The 14,864-nt window shown below is 40.3% G+C and overlaps 1 protein-coding gene across 1 annotated transcript in view; it reads left to right on the plus strand.

The window, feature by feature from the left end:
* The first annotated feature begins 12,027 nt into the window (after nucleotides 1-12,027).
* The window catches only part of CAP2 (cyclase associated actin cytoskeleton regulatory protein 2), a 71,040-nt gene continuing 68,203 nt past the window's right edge, over nucleotides 12,028-14,864 (plus strand). Inside the window, exon 1 of the mRNA XM_026113301.2 lies at nucleotides 12,028-12,330. The gene's annotated coding sequence lies outside the window, so the exon portion shown is untranslated. The remainder of the gene's footprint in view (nucleotides 12,331-14,864) is intronic.

A 14,864-nucleotide genomic window follows, 5' to 3' on the forward strand; every position in this document is an offset into this window, starting at 1 on the left:
TGTAAGTACCTTGACTGAAACTCCCCATGTGATTGATAAAGAATTAATAGAGTAAGGTCTTTAACTCAGATCTGTTCATGACTCACTAATACCTCTTGGTACAGACCCAGAGCTCTCAGTGTTCAACGTCATATCCATGTCCAGTGTCTGAATTCTACATCTATTAGGAAATCTGGATGGGCATGAATGGACCAGACAACATTCAATACAGAAAACATTGTTCACTGGCATATTTTTTCAACATACTTACATAAATGAAGTTTTAAATCATTAACAGCATACACATTCCTATCTGGAGATTATATTCTAGCAAAATAATTTCATGAGTGCTGGGTCAGATGTTCAGCTGCTATAAATCAGCATATCTCCACAGCTTTCAGTACAGGTCTGGAGACTCAGATGAACTGAGAATCTGACCTGAACTATTTAATACATAATTGTTACAGGTATTAGCAAAATAAGAGTCTACTTCTAGAATATTAACAAAAACATTTGTATCATTGTCCCCAAAGATACATTAGCTGATCAGTACTACCCAAAGATACAGTCCCTGCCCTAAACAGGTAACAATCTAATATAAAATACAAATGAATAGGGATAAAAGAAAGTAGTGGAAAATGCAATGATATAGGAGAACTCTTTGGCAAAAGAAATAATGAAGTAACAATAATGAGGTGGCAATAACAAGGCTATTTACTGATACTAAGCTAATTCAGACAGTTGGAAGATGGTTCCCCAAAGTACCAAATAAGTCGCTCTGCCCTCCCTTCTGACTTTGAAACAATAAAAGAAGAATGAGCATTAAAATGGGAGAGTAAAATCTGTATAGAGCCAAGTCCTATGAATGAATCTAGATCTGCACTAAAATCCTAAAAAATTTGGAGAGAATGTAGAGGGAGCTACAGGATGAATTTTAAGCATTTTCAATGCTACGTTTACTTCCATTGTACAGAAATCACTGTCATTTAGTATGAAACTCCCCTCAACACACAAATTGTGCCTGAAACAAGAAAAAGCAGTAGCTTGGCCAAGTTTCTTAACAGATCTGCAGATAGGGCCACAAAGCATTAGCCTACAGAGAAAAGCAGTCGATTTGGCAAGTCTGTATGTGGCATGCTGACCTTTTTTTCAGAAAAGGTCACCCTGGAGTCAGGTTCCTGAACTTCCCAGCAGTTCTGCAGCTCTAAAGCTAGGGATCTTTTAGACTGTAGTAGCATCATGACAGCCTAAAGCAACATGAATTACTAAGTCAGTTTTTTCTTCCCACAAAGTCTTTATGGTAGTCTATGAGCAATCAGTGGTGGTATCAATCCAGTTCTTAGTGAAACCAACTAAAACAAACTGTGACCATTGCTGAAAATCTCAGCAAAAGCACATAAAAACAAAGTTGCACTTAGGTGAAAGGCTGAATGTTTCTGGGTTAATATGAGGAGGTTTGATTGTCTGTTATCTGAATTACATCTGCTTGGACATAACTAGGAGCCTTTAGCTTACAGCACTATCAAGCTGTCTCTCTTGGTACATTCAGTACGCTCGAAAAGAAAAAAACATCAGCACTTTTTTTTACAATTATTTATAGTGGAAGAAAAGCACACTATATATGCCTTGGACTGCAGGAATCTATTCTAAGCCAGTACAGGTCATAATAAGTTGATTTGCTAAATAAGCAAACAAAAACTCTCCAGTTCCATGGCATTTTAAGCAGTGGAATGACAGACTCAAACAGGTTTATCACTGATACTAGGTTAAGTTTTAAATTAGGTGTGCAAAGCCTTTCGTTTTTTCAGGGTGTGGCTCAGATGGGGAATGCTCAAACCAGTTTTTAAAGAGGCAAAAAAACCTCTGAACATAATTAGAGCAGGATTTTAAAGACTCATAGAGTAATTCAGATACTGAATTGTAGAGAGTATAAAACAGCATCATACTAATTCCAAAACAGCTATAGTTACTTACACTGCTGAAGTTTGTGGTTACTCTGGTTTTAGTTTTTCTAAAAAGTGCATTTATTTTATACATACGTAAATCATGTAAGTAAAAGAAAATTAGAGAAACCAAATCTGATTATTTGTTTTAAATAGATGTACAAACTAAAAGGTATTAGCAAAGAAAATTAGCAAGAGAGGGAAAAGGATATTTTTATGTTCTTGATCAGATATTTCAATGATACACTTTCTAATTCAATGTGTATCAATAGAACACATTTGAAATTATTATAGCTATGTTTACTGGAATTCCTTACACAAAATACATCACTAATACAGGAAGCATTACATATTATGTATACACATATATACATATATGTACACATTACAGGCCTTGTAATATATTTTTTCATATATACATATAAATCAGAGACAAATCAATCCAATACTGGTTCCTTTGTACATGTCATTCTAGATGCAATCACACCTCTGTAGTTATTCTGAAGTCCATGAAAGCTGTATAGGGGGAACTGGATGTGCCTTCCTAGCATCCAAAAAGGGAGAAGTTAGGTTTGAAAACAGAATGTGAATGCTTTTCAACCAAATAGTAATACCCGGCAGAATCTGCTGCTGCTGCAGTATGGAAACTGTGTAACCCTGCCCTGTGCAGGTGGAGCGTGGGAGGCAAAATCACAGTCAGGGACTGAGGTTGCTGGGCAAGACATGCACACCCCCCCCCATGCAGCAGCTGCTGCTGCTGTTTGAGTCAATAGGCTCAACGTCTGAAGGAGACAAGCTCTCTTCAAAGGTGAGTTGATTCAGCTGCACAAAAGTTTAAGGACATTTTTACTGACATTTTTACTAATTATTTACTGAATTCCAGCTAGCTGTAGCAATAAAGGTAGCAATTCAGTTGACTTCAGCTGGAACAGGACTGGCCTCCTAAGGACTGCACCTGCTCTTGCAGATCAATGGCTAAACTTGCCTTGACTTCAGTCATCCTGGAACAGACCTTTAAACCGGAGGCTGTGCCTCCGACAAAACTTAACTAAAATCAGCAGGTGTTTTGCTCAAAAAGGCTCCTGTATGAACTTCCAATTTCTTAAAACAGCTCTAGGGCAAATATAGATGTATTGGTGCTGCCCATCTTCTAGTTAGGTGTCTAGATCTCACTGAAATGCACCCTTGTGAGAATGAGAGACCTGAACACCTTTGAGGAGCTGGCCTTTAGTCATTATCTGCTTCCTAGTCAACACTGGGAAATACAAGATTACATATATGTATCTGTTTTACTTACGGATATGTATGTTTTACTAATACATGAAGCTAATTGCTCAAATGCTCTTATCTCTTGGCATTCAGCCAGTCAGAAATCTGGCATGGTAGCTTTGAACCTAAGCTTAGTTTTGTTTGTATTCCTTACAAAACTAGTATCTGCATTTCTGAAGGAAGAAGAAATTTAAAAGGACTCACATTAAGCATAGTGACTAATGTCTTAGGATGACACCCAAAATGACAACAGGAGAGTGAAACAAGCTGGTAATAAATATCAGAATAACTAGCAAAATAGTTCCTTTTGCTCTCTTTTTATTAATGGAATCACAAATGACCACAAAAGATGTATAAATTTTTGGCTGCAGAGATGTATCATAAAAATCAGCAAAACCAATGAGCGAACTAACCTTAAACAAGTCCCATAGTATGTGGATCTTCAGGTTCCCTGGCAAATTTGTTCAATAACACAGAAAAAAAGATTTAGGGAAAAATCCGAAGAATACAATGGAGTTTCCTGGGAAAGCTCTACATTTCAGAAATATTTCATCTTCTTAAATGTCATCAAATTAGTGTTGGTAAACTGTTATAAATATTGCCGGATGGCTCAGAAATAGAAAGGGATTATACGTGTTGCTCACCACAACTGAGCTGTAGATCAGACCTTGGTTCCAAGGATGTTAATGTGGGGACCCTCTTCTCTTTTGTTTCACCCAAAGATTTCACTCTACTCTTTCTCTAACACATTCTATTTTACTTTCATTAAGTGCTTACGAAAGAACTCTCAACAATTCGTTCCTCGCTGCTCTTCATGGGCAGCTACTCTATAAACTACAGATGAAATACAACTACTGAGGTCCCCCAATGCAGTCTGTATCTTTGCTGATCGCTAAGGTACACAGTAAGTCACAGAAGCCACAGACAAGCACTCAACCATGCTGAAGCAACCAACTATAAGTAAGAAAAACAAATTTGGCTGATTATTACAGGCTGAATGAAGCTGGTAGAAGAGGCTGGCATTTCAGAATTGGTCAGCTCAGATACAAGTAACAATCTTTTATATGCTGTGGGACTGATATGTGCCTTTAACGCTGCTTGACTTTGTTAACATGCATTCTTCAAGAAGATACACAACTGTTTTGGTTATTACCCTTTATTGTTTTATAAACACCCTTAAGATATACAGCTTTGAAATAACACTTTATACAAGCCACAGTGCCCATCTTACATAGGGAAAATGAGTTGGAGTTGCTTACAACAAAGATTTGGAGTTACCCCAGCTCAGAAGCTAGGCATTGGAGGCAGATGACCTGCTTCAGATCAGAGTGACAGGATGGAGCTGAACCTCACTGGAATGCTGAAAGCTCTCTCACTAGTCTGATGTGGACATCAAATGTGCAAGAATAAATGTAACGAAATACCTTACGTGTTGTACCTGTGGGCCCCAGGTAGGTACTTTATGAAGGTACTACTGGCTTCTTTCCTTTCCATTTATATCCATTTAACCATATTTATACTTTAGCATAATGGGTGATACAGGATTTTGGATAAAAAGCTCTTTTGTCTGCTATTATTTGGTTGTTTGCACAAGTATTATAGATCACATTTACGGTTGAATTTATACTGTATTCCAAGCATTTCTAAATTAATCAATTTTTTCTTCAATTCTTACATGTACTATTAGCCAAGGCTAAATACCAAAAAATACTCTCAGATTTCTCTCTTATGCTCATTTTTCATACTCTGTGATAAGTCAGAGCCAGACCTTAGTTAAACTAGTGGAAATCTGTACAGAATCAACAGTGTTATTCCAGAGCTACTGATATAACTGAACCAGAATCTGAGCTGAAGTTGTCATTTATACCAACACTTTATATATTTTTAATGTTCATGGTCTAATTCATAAATCAGCTTTAGAGTGTTGTTTTCCTTTCTTTTCCTTTATGAAGACACAAGAATGGCACATTTGATGGGGGATTAAAAGAGAACTCCAACATGAATTATTCAGGAGAGCAAACAATATTCTTTTCCAAAGAAAATGATAGCTTTCATAAATGTGGTGCAGTACGTACAGAGCTTGTGTAAATATAGGAAAGCAAGAAATTAAGAATCAAATAAAAGACTGATTTTGAAACAAAAGGATTATTTCTGACACCTACACCACTGGCCTACATTTATTCCAGTGAAACATTAACCTGAAAATGTAGGGTGAAGTGCTGACCCTGTTAGTCAGTGACAAAACATTCATTGACTTGAGGGGTAACAGGATTTCACCCCAGCAGTGTGAAATATTTATAGTCCTTTCTAATCTATTTTAGATGTCAAATTTAAATGTTTTGTTCCTTTTTTTTGCTCCTCGTTCCCTTTTTAGAAAATGAAAACCTGGAAGACAGAAAGATAGTCTGGCTATTCCAGTACTTAGCTTGATTTATTCTAAAACCTTTTGTAGCTTTAAATTTGTTCCTCTATTTTCATAGCAGAATTTCATTTGTATATGATGATAAATTGAAAAGCCATTCTGTAAAGGCTCTTAGGCTAAGGCCCTTATAAAAGGAAGAGCCCTACTATTATCCACTGGCTTTACTGAACATAAACTGTCCTCCTGCCACACAGCTGAATGGGAAAAACATATATTGAGAAGGATAGCTTTCAGAAGAAGAAATGATCCCAGAAAGCTCTCAGAATATTGCAAAGTAAAAAAAAATACCACTCCATTTGTCATGAAGAAGATGAGAAGTAAGGTAAATGACTTTGTGCTAGGCTCTGTGCTCCTGTGGCTGATCAGCTCCTTGTACCTAATCTAGGTAGTCATCATTTCTAAAATAATGTTTTAGGCTGACAAAATTGCATTTTAATATAAGTAATGTGCTGTACCTTGGGCTCCATGCTGGCAGTCTCATTTTGAAGGAACATGTAAAACTCAGATATCCTCAGCCTCCAACTCCTTGGTTGAGGGAAGGGTTGAAGGAGCAGAAGAAAATTCACACTGCTGTCGTCCCTGGCATTCCAATTCTGCAGTGGAAAAGCATAAATCAGCTCAGTACTTTTCAAGATTATGTAAAAGATTTCAAAGACTGACATTCAGAACCCGTGGTCTTTTCCACTCCACTCTACTACATTAGGATGAGTCAGTGTAGCTACAGAAGATACCTCTTGATAGCAACATGGTTACTTTCACGTCATTATTTTCTACCTGAGTGAACTGTTCAAACGGGGACTGAGTTACCTCCCACACCTCACCCATCCAGAGCAAATGAGCTTGGAGGAGGACAAAAACAGCTATGTACAGCATGAGCAGAAGGGGGTAGCAAATGTTGCCCAACAGCAAATTACTACTGTGAAAGAAGAAAGGAATTCTGTCTCTAAGGAGGTTCCTTTGACATACATGGCCTGCAATGACTGCAACTGGGGTGGAATTGCTCTCTGAATACAGACATAGTCTAGTTCAGTGCTTGGAACAACATTAAATGTCTATCTGTCTGCATACACACTGGTTATCTGTCCACATTGCTCACGAGACTTTACTGTGAATTTTGCACAATTTGGTGTTTTTCTTAAAAGCATCACTTCCTAGAATCAGATGACTGTATACAATTTTCAAATAAAAGCTAAGTTCTTAGCTCCATAGCTTGTATAGTAAAACTTGAATTCATGACTCGATTATTCCCCCAAATCTCTAAAATGGCAACAAAAAGAATCCCAAGTATGCTCAGCTTTTAAGAAAACTCCTATTTTTTGTGTGTCTGGATTTTTCAGTGCTTCTACTACATTGACTAGCTGGGCCTTCCTATATAGGAGAAACATTTATCTCAGGGAATCATCCGTAGGAAGTCATCCCAGGCCAAAGTTTAGAGATGGGTCTGTGCTTTCTACCTCTAGGGGATGAAAAGCTATTTGTAATCTGAGTTCCCCAGGGAAAATGTGAGCCATGCCAGGACCTCTTCAGTAGTAAGCAGAAATGGCTCTCATTGAACACAAGACTGGAGATTTTAATGGTTTGTATATTAGTAGGTCAAGAGGACTGATGCATGACACTGATCATATACACGCAGCAAGTCGTGACAAGGTCTGATCATGATATTAATATGGGTGGCAGAGTAAGAAACATAGCAGAAGAAAGTAGTGAGAAGAAAGTCATTTAGTAAGAGACAGCTACAGCCACAAGAAAACACAGATTAAAACACCAGGCTTTCATGCCTGAATCATTTGCAAGTCCTAAAGTTGATGGGAATTCCTGAGGATGCTGGGACATTTTAAATGAGCCAAAGAAGTTTTGGCATGAAGAAGAGCACGTAATATTTTAGTAGTTTTTGACATTCAGCAACATTTGGGTTCATTTGCATTCTCCTCAGACACATGGATTACAAAGCACTGCCAATGACAAGGTCAAGAGCATAGACATTTAACCAGCTGCAATTATCCTATTAAGATGCTTCATAGCTACATCTGGGGCTGGCATGGTGACCTTAGGATCATGGTAAAGCTGTCCTGAAACCAAGTAAAAAGCAGGACTCTATATTCAACTACTAAGTTGGAAGCAGTACCTCACTTTGTTTAGTTGCACTGATACATAACTAAAGGAGACTTCTAGTCTCTTCAAGGATCCTAGGCAATCTAGACTGAATGAAAAATTAAAGTTACTAAGGCACTCAAACAGAAACACTAAGGGTTCTACAATGCAAAAACTAACACTGCTCAGTGAGTAAGACTTCATAATTCTTTCCGACTACTGTTTCCACAGGTTTCATATGCAGCAAAAGAGCAGTTCACCGAAAAGCAGATGCACAATATGATATGACTTCCCTTTCTGTACATCTGAAAATGTAAATTTTTCTGTCAAAGGCAATGCTATTCTGAATGACATGGTAACACTTCACTCACACACTTGAAAATTGTGCTTTGCTTCCTCTGTTTTTCAGTTAGTCACCCTCACTAGAAGTACTCCTTGCTGATTTCTGCCCCTAATTAAATTAAAAACATGAAACTTCACTTGAAACCTGTATCAAAACCCAGTACTGTATAAAACAGGACTTTTAGCAGTAGAACAAAAGCTTGTATGTTGTGGTAATAAATAGATAGGGCAGTGTAAATACTGAGCAGACCTGGGGGTCAAGCCTATAACATTCACTGAATAGCTTTCCCCACAAGAACAGCTTCACAGAACTGAATTAAAATGCAAAAATACCATTAGCGAAAGTAGCCACACAGATTAGTGTTTGTGAGATCAGGATATTTTCCCCCTGGAGTCAGCAAAGCCCTCAAACATATACCGAATTATAAACAAGTGAGTAATTCCCTCCCTACATGAACAAGCTACTTGAATACAAATGGAATGCCACAGTGTTCTGCTACATGGGGATGCCATTACTCACATATTTAATGATAAGCATGTGCTTACTATTTAACTTTTTATGTTGCCATGCCTAAAGAGGAGCATACAACTAATTAATGTACGATTATAAAATGAGAGTCTATACCCCCGCCCCGGAGCTTACTGTATAAAAGAGAAGGCAGAATACAGAAAAGAGATTAAAAAGCAGTACAGTGACATTTATGAAACTAGATGTAATCCGAATCGCCCTTAATCTTATATTTTACAGGTGATCAGACTGGTTGATAACAGATTCAGCCTTATTTCACACTAATTTGAGATAGGAAAAATATTACGTATTTTTGGCAGAGTTTTCATTCTTTTTCTGCATGACTTGAAACTTGATCTGTACAAAATACCCACAAAGTGCTCTTCACAGATCCATTTAATTAACTGTATGCTGTTTTGCAAATTCTGTAAACTAAACAGTAGATTTGGTAAGCAAAAGGCATCTTGACATTTCCTGAATGCATGCTAATATTATTTAAGGAGACCTAGCAAGTCATACTACCAAGATTCTCTCAAGAAGATATTCCAATTTATTTTCACATCAATACATGCTTATGCAATATTAATTTATATGAATCTTTTGTTCTGCATTGCGCCAGCAAAAACAGACTTAATGAAATCCAGGAAATCAGTAACAATATTTGTGTTTTTTTCCAAACTCATCTATGAATCATTTAGATGTAACGTGTATCAATGGGGAAATTTTACAATCATATACATTCAAAGTCCATTTTCAACAGACGCTGGAAAGGTAAGCATTTTCAACAGTCATCCTCTGCAAAAAAACATGTATGCAAATAAAAGACACACCAGAATATTTTCTTTTAAGTAGGTTATAATTCTGTCATTCTACAGAGATTTTGATAGCCTATCTCTACAACAGCCTCTGATGTGTACTTTGGGATCTCTGCACAACTGTAGAAATACATTCTTCTATAAAAGGGAATAAAACATGCAATCTCTGGCACAGATTGTCTGCAGCAGCAAAGTCAAGAAGATAAATGAAAAAAAAAAGACACAAAGTTATATTAAATGCCATATACCATACTCCATGCAGCATTACATTTTAATTAGAAATCTTTCAGCATGAGGTCTATTATTGTTCTTTTTACTTAAGAAAGCTCCTCATAATTTCAGGAGGAGAACTGCATAAATTAGAATTGTAAGATGATTTTTTTCCTGCATTAATAAATAGTATCTACATTTTCAGAAGACTAAATGTTTTGATCCGTAAGTTGGTGACCCTATCACCACCAAAAAAGTATACAAATAAAAAACTTTTAACTTTTAACATTGCAACTACTGGCATCAAATGACCTTCTGTGTATAAATCTAAGCAAACATATGAATGCATTGTTTGATTGAGGGCAAATTGGTATTTTTGCACATACAGTGTTTTGTGAAGTCCAAAATTTGCACATCTCTCATCCTTTTCTTCTCTTTAAGAGACTTTTGCTAAGCCTGAGTTAATAACTACTAAGATCTTTATAGAACTACTTTTTAAGATTACTTTCAGCTATACAGAAACCAAAGTGGGCAAGGCTCTCTTCACTACTGCATGTTTCCAGCAGCAACATCTTACATCTTTGCTTGTCACTGTGTTTCCTCGGTACTGTGAAGTCACTTTACAATTACAGAATCTCCCTTTTTCCCTTCTTATTAGATTTATCACTTGTTGTTCCCTTTGTCTTAGTCCTAGTCTTTGATGTTAGCCAGCATTCTCCTGGGGAAGTGAAAAGAGCAAAAGCACTTGTCTCTTGTGTACCTCCCATACTTGAAGAAAGCATGAGATGTCAGGAGGGAAGATGTGTTGGACTGTGTGGTTTTTTATACGTGTAGGGCATCTACCAGTTTGGCAGCGCAGTAAACCATTCCATGCAAAGGGAATGCCCCACTGCTTTTCCCTTCCTTTTGCATGCCTATGATATAAATGGATGATGGGGAGTGCTTGGCTGTGGTCTTGCAGTAAGAGCTTGTAAAACTTTTCAGAAGTAAACTAGATTCCACTCCCAAATGCAATTCCCATTCTGAAGAAATCTGATTGCATTTATTAGCCCAAACAGTCCATTTATCACACTGATACTGCACAGGTCTGGGAATTGTTCTCTTTCTGAGCTGGATGGAATATGGAATTTGAGCTTTAATTTAAATGCAGTAGTTTCAACAGTCTCTTAATACTTGCAGATTTTCTTTCCAGAAGGAAACCTGCTGTTGCTTTTTACCTCTCTGAAGTAATTTCTGTGTTCTGTGCATTTTTGCGATCAGTTCTTCAATTCCATATTACTCTTTTTCCATCTTGGAAGGTCTGGCAAGACCCTCTCATTTAAAACCTGTGTTTTTCTGTTGAGTTCATCTGCCTTTTTATACATGCCAAGAGGAAGTAGCTCTTTTCACTGTATACAGGAAACTGCAGCACATTTTTTTCAACTTCTGATGCCAATTACATTGTCCACACTAGTGAGTTGGGATCCTAGGCTGATTCCTGCAGTCAGCTTGCTTTTGCTCAGTTCTGTCTCCCTGCATCTCATTTCTATATGACCATTTCTATACTTATGTCTGTGAGTTGCTGTAACTATAATGTCCTGGTTAAAATATGACTTCCTCAGCCCCTATTTAACAGCTGCATGATTTAAACAAATATTTATGTTCCATATATTAGAGCATTGTCAAACCATCAGAAACTGCATACAAAGTCTTCTAAAATACAACTATAACATTTGAGAGACAGAACTGTCACCTGTTTTCACACAGCCATGTGGTTAACTTGAAAATAGGTGGTCTTTTTATTATTAATAACTAAAGAATCCTTTCTCCTTTCAAGAGCAAACTGTTTCTTTAAAGGCCATGAACTCATGCTCTTTTCCCAGGACTTCTGCGCAGAAAGTTAACTCAGCGTTGCTTGGAGGTGAAGCAGATTTCCCATGGGCGATCAGATACCACTTGGGACCATCTGGTGAAGAGCACAGTGTCATTGCGAAACACGTTCAGCTCCCGTTCAGCCAGGGTTACACACTAGCAAGAAGCCCACGGCGCATGAGAAACAAGGCCTTACACGAGGGTTCATCTACAGCGAGAAGCTCTGACTTGTGGCAATGCCGAATTAAGGCAGTAACCCCACGGTGGGCACAGGCAGAGCACTGCTTAGGGCTGCTGTAGTTTATTCCAGCTCAGCAAAGAAAACGAACTCTGCCGGCGAAGGGGAGGCTCGCCTGCGGCCCAAGGGGTAGCTGGCTGGCAGGAGCTGCCACGCCAGCCCTGCGTCCCCGGCGCAGGCTGGGCCAGGGGGCCTCTGGGCACTCGCCTTCCCACGCCGGTGGCCCGCGGGTGCCACCACGGCGGGTGCCGGTGCTCTGGGCAGCCCGGCCTGCCCGCCCGCGCCTCGGGGATGCACTGCCACTGCCATTTCCTTTCAGGCGCGGAGCTGCCGCCGCCGCTGAGAGACACTTCTCCCTCTCCCTCTCTCTCCATTTTCACACTCCACCCACTTTTTGCTTTCTTTCTCCATCTCGGTCACCGTCTCTCTCTCTGTCTGGACTTGGCTTTATTTGGCACTCCCGGAAGCCGCTGGGCATTTCTCTCTCTCCCTGCTCGGGCAGCTAATGTGACTGACTGACACCGGCTCCGCTGAGGAGGAGGAGGAGAAGGAGGAGGAGGAGGGAGCGAAGTGGCGAGGCGAGGGAGGGGGGAGCGAGTGACCGGCCACGGATTTTCATTGCAGAGAGGGAAAAAAAAAGACCTCACGGGCCATCAAAACAGGTAATTCAAGCGCGGCAGGGCCGGGGGGGCGGGCTGTGGGGAGCCGCGCGGCCGGGCCGGGGCCGCCGGGCAGGCGCGGCGCGGCGTGTTGGGGGGCTGCGGTGCCCGCCCGCGGCCCTGGCGCCCGGGGGCCCGGCGCCGCCGCCGCCAGCGGACATGTTGGGGGCGGGGGATGCGGCGGCGGGCGGGGGCGTCGCCGCGGCGGGCCGCAGACCCCGGCGCCCCCGCGGGGAGCCGCGCCCCGGGCAGGGTCCTCCGCGCTATCTGGGTCATTGCCTCGCGCCTCGCTGCTGCCCCGCGGCTCGGTGCTGGCTGGCGACTCCCCGCGTTTCACCTGCACCGGCCGGAGCGCTGGGAGCCCCCCGCCTCCGCAGCGGGGAAGTGCTCAGAGGGGAGCTGCCCCAGGGAGCTGCCCCAGGGCGCGGCAGCCCCTCGCTGGAGCCGTACCCGGCAAGCCCGTCCTCGGCGGCGGCGGCGGCAGCCCCGACTGCGCTCCGCGGCGGACGAGAAGCACCCCCGCCTGGCCGTGTAGGGCTGACGGTGACAAGCGGCGGCAGCGCTGAAGCCGCCCCGTCAGCGCGGGCTGATCCGGTTCAGCTCTGAGCGGGCTGGGCGCTGAGCGCCCCCGGAGCGCCCCGAGCCAGGGGCTTCGCTGCGGGATAGCCTACGGGTTTAGCTCGGAGAGAAGGAGAGGGTTAAACAGCATCCGAGGGGGAGAGGTCTGGAGAGAGAATATATGTATGTTTATATATAAATATATAGGTGTAACGAATTCTGCAAATAATGAAAAAAAAAGGCATCCTGAAGGGGACAGGAAGAGCAGAGAAGTGACGAATTGTGCAGCTGAGATGCTGCATTTTGCAATAACTTGACATTTGCTCCCCCAGAGACTCGGCCTGTACAAAGCCAGGGAGAACTTGGCATGACCCCGCCTAAACATGTGAAATCTGGCCTTTGCTTTGAGGCTTATCAGTTCTCTATGTCTTAGCATTATAGGATCAATAGTGAGGATTTTTATTAAATAAAATTCAGATTTCATAATGAGATGGGGCAGTCTTAAAAGACCATTTGGGAAGAAAAAATAGCTTTCTTTAGAGGCATTGTGTACGCATGGTTGTTTTCAAATGATGGAAAATATTTTCAGAAAAAACCTACATAGAGACCAGTGCATTAGCAAATAGCTTGAAGGAGTCTGTTTTGCAAGGGAGGTAGGGTGGGATCAATACCACAATTTTTTATTATTATTTCTGTAAGTCAGACAAAAGTGGCGATGGTTCATGGCCTACCATGTTTCATTCTTCTATGAAGCTGTAATTAGGAAATTAGTCCTACTTCAGAAATGTAACTTTCAACATTATTTAAAATAGGCAAACGGTAGATAGAATGAGTTGAAACTCAGTACAGTACTCTTAAAGCTGGCCTTTTGAGACATTATTGATAGTTGGAAAATGAGTATTTTGATAACCTAATTTTATGCAAATTTTAACTTAGGATTTTCTTTTGATTACTTACTATGCAAATAATGATAGTAAAGTTTCTTCTGATTCTGTAAACTCTCAAAACACGGATTTCATAGCACTATTTGATTCTATATTGAGCAAGTTTGTACAGGAACATAAACAATATATCTTGTGTAGCAAAGGCAGTCACATACAACAATAAGACCTTTTAGACCTTGGGCATAAGAAAAATGTTAGTCTTTAGAATATTCTTATGATTTATTTGCTTTTCTCCCCCTCAAGTAAGTGAATACTGTTCATATGTGAAGGTGGACAGGCACAACTCCAAATGTAATGAATAAAATATGTTTTCTCAATGAAATAAAAATGAAAAGAGGATGTGCATTATTTACTATTACAGTATGGCGGATGTATGACATGTTTTCATTATCCCCTGTCAGCCATGGCACTCACTTCAGTGAAAAAAAGTGATTCCTGAAATACCATGAAAGGAACAAGGAAGGGTACTGTTATATATACATTTTAAAACTCTCTATCATTGGATTTTCTAACTCCAATGTATAATTTATATTAACTGTTTAAAATATCAAGGGGAGCCTAAGTTTGGAAAAAGTCAAATGATAGAATTAAAATTCCTGGAGGACTAAGATTCATGGGAATCTGAATTAGCAGGTATTGGAAAAAGGAGTGTAGTGCAGTAAGGAAAGCTGGAAGTGAGGAGAATTGTATTCAGCTCTTGGCCTTGACATTGACTTGCAACACCACCTGGAGCAAGTCACATCATCTTTCCATGTTTCAATCTGTAGCCTGTCGGGGACAATAACATTACAAGAGGTTTGAACTCTGGAGAGAAAAATGGTGAACTGCCAAGTATTTTAAAGAATATTCTTTGTGATGTTCTAACAACATGTGCAACAGCAACGAAATCAGTAGTTGAAGTTATTCTCTGTTAGAGCATCTGACTAGATGCAGGAGAACATTCTATACTTACCATGCGTATCGGGCAAAAACAAAGAAGTGCCTCCAATAAACCAAGTACAAGTTATTATAATTATTCAGACAGCTGTTTTACTG

Source organism: Dromaius novaehollandiae, chromosome 2 (assembly GCF_036370855.1).
Source record: "Dromaius novaehollandiae isolate bDroNov1 chromosome 2, bDroNov1.hap1, whole genome shotgun sequence".
In the NCBI taxonomy this organism is placed as follows: domain Eukaryota; kingdom Metazoa; phylum Chordata; class Aves; order Casuariiformes; family Dromaiidae; genus Dromaius; species Dromaius novaehollandiae.